This window comes from Penaeus monodon, chromosome 12, assembly GCF_015228065.2.
Source record: "Penaeus monodon isolate SGIC_2016 chromosome 12, NSTDA_Pmon_1, whole genome shotgun sequence".
In the NCBI taxonomy this organism is placed as follows: Eukaryota; Metazoa; Arthropoda; class Malacostraca; order Decapoda; family Penaeidae; genus Penaeus; species Penaeus monodon.
Window position 1 is genome coordinate 43,289,153 of NC_051397.1, and position 5,000 is coordinate 43,294,152.

A 5,000-nucleotide genomic window follows, 5' to 3' on the forward strand; every position below is an offset into this window, starting at 1 on the left:
GAAATAATAGCAAAAATAATCATAATAATGATAATGACGATGATGATAATACTATCAATAATACTGATAATTATATTAATTATCAAAATAAAACCAAAGATGATGAAAATAAAATAACAACGATAATAATAACAACGACAGCAATACTACCACTACTAATAACAACAACAACAACAACAACAACAATAATAATAATAATAATAATAATAATAATGATAATAATGATAGTTATAATTTATAATAATTATAATAATAATAATAATGATAATAACAAGATCACCAAGCGCAACAATAATAACAGCAATGACAATGATAATAAAAATACTGATAATAATAATACTGATAATAATAATAATAATAATAATAATAAATAATAATAATAGTAATAATAATAACAATAATAATAATTACCATTATTATTATTATTATCATTATTATTATTATTATTATTATTATTATTATTATTATTATTATTATTATTATTATTGTTATTATTATTATTATTATTATTATTATTATAATGATAATAGCAATAATAATAGCAATAATAATAATAATAATAATAATAATAATAATAATAATAATAATAATAATAATAATAATAATAATAATAAAGATTATGATGATAAAAATAAAAACGAAAACAACAATAGTGGAAATAACAATAACAATATCAGGAGCTGTATTTGTAGTAGTAGTAATAATAATATTAATAAAAATTATAGTAATAATAATGATAATTATAATGATAACAACAACAACAACTATAACTACAGCAATAGCAATTAGAATCATAATAATAACAAAGGAAAAATAAATAATAATAATAAAATAATAATAATAATAATAATAATAATAATAATAATAATAATAATAATAACAACAAAAACGACAACAACAATAATAATAATCATAATAAAACAACAACAACAATAATAATAATATTAATAATGATAATAATGATGATAATAAAGGATAACAAGACGATAATAGTAATAATGATATTACTACTATTACTACTTACAATAATAACGATACTACAACAACAACTACTACTACTACTAATAATAATAATAATAATAATAACAATAACAATAAGGATAATAATAAAAAAATAATGATGATAATGAAAACGATAACGAATATAATGATATTAATAATAATAGAAATAATAGTGATGTTAAATATAGTAATAAAACATAGTAGTGATGATCATGATAATAATAATAGAAGTAATAATAGTAATAAAGATAGTAATGTTAATAATGATAACCAAAATGATATTGAAAATTATAATGATGATGACAGTAATACTAATATTAATGTTAACAACATAATAATAAACTGATAACACTTATAGTAACCGTATAATAATTTATAATCATAAAGATGTGATAAAACAATAATAATAATGATAATAATAATAATAATAATAATAATAATAATAATAATAATAATAATAACAATATAATAATAATAATAATAATAATAATAATAATAATAATAATAATAATGATAATAATAATAATAATAATAATAATAATAATAATAATAATAATGATAATAATAATAATAATAATAACTAACAATAATGATGATGACAATAATAATAGTGATGATAATGATGATGATGATGATGATGATAACAATACGGATAACAGCAATAATAGTAATAATGATAATAACATTATTCGTTAGTAAGAAAAAAAAATCACTATGAAAGATACGCTTTGTACGTTGCTTTTACTGAATTCTGGCGAGGTATCTTTAACATCCCTCCAAACATTAACATAAATATATAAATATTTCATCCGATTCAACGCTTTAGTTTTTCTCAGTTCACGAAGAACTTTTTTTTTTTTATCAATATTTGGCAAATTTCATACGAACATTCAACAACAGATGAAGATCAGTGTAATATCACTTATTGCTATTGGCTAAATTTGTGTTCCTTTGATCTCACGTAAATATTAGAAGAACTAAAATGTTGATTTTTTATCACAAAAACCCGCACACACTGTCAAAGAAGATGACAGCTACATATGCCGATGTATCTAAAGTAAAGAAAACTGTAAAAGGAATGTAAAAAAAGTATCAAGATTACAAAGGAAGAAATAAAGACGGAGACGGTAGAGAAAAATGAATTTAAGTCACACCTTGGGCAACACGCAAGGAATATTGCAAATTTGACTGATGTAAATAAGAACATAGTTATATTGGGACATGAAGAAAAAGCTTGTAGAAGATGGAATCAAGCGATACAACGAAGACAAGAAATTGATTGTCAATATTCTCAAGGTCATAAATCCCGAATTCTCGGAGCAGAATGTCATAGCCCACAGGAGGTTGGGATTATTCGAAAAGGGAAAGAAACGCCCTTTAAAGGTGACATTCATAAATAAGCAAATGGTAACAGATGTAATAAAGAAAGCCAAAGTCTGGGCCACACACGAAGAACATAAGAAATTCTGGATAAGAGAAAATATAACCAAAGATGACAGAGAAATACTGAAAAAAATGGAAAGGTAAAAATACAAAAACGACCAAAGGGCTGAATAAGAAAAAAAAAAAAAACGTTCATTTGAAGGGTGAGAGGCCTCCAAGCAAAACAAGTTGACTATTGGAACCAAAATGTGGAGACAGGCAGTCATTGGCCTTGCAGCCAAAAGGAATACCGAAAGATTATATAAAAATAGTTTATACAAATATAGATGGTTTATTTTCGAAGTTACTAGAACTAGATTACTAGAAAGTAATAAACCAGATATAATATGTATCACTGAATCCAAACAGGATCCCTCCGTAGACGATGTAACATTAGGACTCAGGAACTATATTATTGGGAAAAAAGATAGGGCAAATGGGAAATGGAGAGGGGGGCGGCAATATTAACAAGGAAAGGAATTATTATAAAAGAGATAGAGATTCAGAAAGGTCCCATTGTAGAACTAAAGGCAATGGAGGTAGAAACAGACGGAGTAAATACAATAATAACCACGGTGTACATGCCACCTCATACATCGGTATGGTCACAAGAAAATTACCAAAAATTTAATCAAGAAACGTTAAAGAGCCTGGAAGAAGTGCTACAACGTTCGGTAACAAATGACGGAAATTTTCGATTCCAGAGCTGAGCCAGATTCGTAGAAAGCAAAATTACAAGAAGTCATTTTTCATGAATTTTGTCTTTTCTAGAATGTAACAGATCATACCAGGATAAGAGGGCAGATAGACCGTCTATGCTTGACCTAATATTTACAAAGCATAAAGATGACATTAAGGATATGGAGTACTGCCCTCCCCTAGGAAAAAGTGATCATGTAGTAATTAAGTTGAAATTCTGTGCTACAGGAAAAACTCATCCTAAGGAAAGGAAAGTATAATTACAAGAGAAGTAATTATAGAAACCTTAAAGATTTCTTTGATGGCATAAACTGGGAAAATCTCCTGAACGAAGAGAACCTTGATATGCAATATTCTAAATTTTGCGAAGTCTGTAAACAAGGAGTAGAAAATTTTGTATCAAGATTCAAAACTGAAGCAGGAAATGGCCAAAAGTGATTCAGTAATAAATGCAAGAAAAATAGAGAAAGCAAGCAGCTCTTTTGGAGAAGGTTCAGAAGACCAAGATCTCAGGCAACGTATGAAAGGTACAAAGTAGGAAGTAATAAGTGTACCCAAACCATGAGGGAGGAGATATTAGACTTTGAAAAGGATATAACTAATAAATGTACAAAACAACCAAAGCTCTTCTTCAACTACATAAATAGTAAGACTAAAGGTAGAGATCAAATTAGCGCCCATCAAAGACAATAACATCGTTTGCACTAAGGAAAAATGAAATGTATAAAATCCTTAATGAGAATTTCAGTCAGTATTTGTTCAGGACCCATTCTTTGAAATGGCAAGTAACCGTACAAACGTAAATCAGAATATCGAAAATATCACCCTCGAAAAGAATAAAATAAAAGACTTACTGAAAGGGTTAGACAGGACTAAAAGAGAGACAAGGAAAACTACTCAAAGAGTGGAAACTTGCCAATGTTACACCTTTATACAAGAACGGCAACAAACAAAACCCACTAAATCATAGACCAGTTTCATTAACTAGTGTAGTACGCAAGCTGTTAGAAAATATATTTGGAAAACAGTGGGTTCAAGTACTTGAAAAAAACGTGATATGATATCAAATAAACACTTTGGTTTTAGGGAAGGGAGGTCATGCGTGGCAAATCTCCTCTGTTTCTATGATAGAGTTTCTGAAATATAACAAGAAAGAGAGGGCTGGGTGGATTGTGTATACTTAGACTTAAAGAAGGTATTTGATAAAGTGTCTCATACAAGCCTATTATGGAAATTAGAACACCTAGGTGGAGTGAAAGGTAAACTCCTCGAATGGATGGAGGACTTTCTTCACGTCAGACAGATGAGAACCGTAATTACATGGCGACGAGTTACTATCGGAGTACCTCAAGGTACTATTTACTATTTGTTTACTATTTTCATAAATGGTTTAGGGTCAAACATAAGCCTAGATAGTTATCTGAATATGTTTGCAGACGACGCGAAATTACAAAAAAGGATAATAGACAATGTCTCATGCCAATGGCTCCAAAGTGACATCGAGGACTTATTCATTTGGAGGTGTACATGGAAAATGGAATTTAACACCAATAGTAATCATATAAATGACAAGGTTCATAAAATGCTAGGGCTGATTGCCAACATGAAGAGGGTATTCGTGTATGTGGACGAAGACATGGTAAAGAAGGTCATGGCAGCCATCATAAGACCTAGTCTTGAGTATGGAGTAGTAGTATGGAGTCCACACTTAAATAAAGGATATAGATAAACTAGAAAGAGTTCAAAGAGCAGCCACAAGATGGGCACATACTCTAGAGATATGGGCTATGAAGAAAGACTACAGAAAATAGATCTTACTACTTTGGAAGAAAGAAGAAAAGGAGATGACATGATAATGACGTTCAACTATATTACAG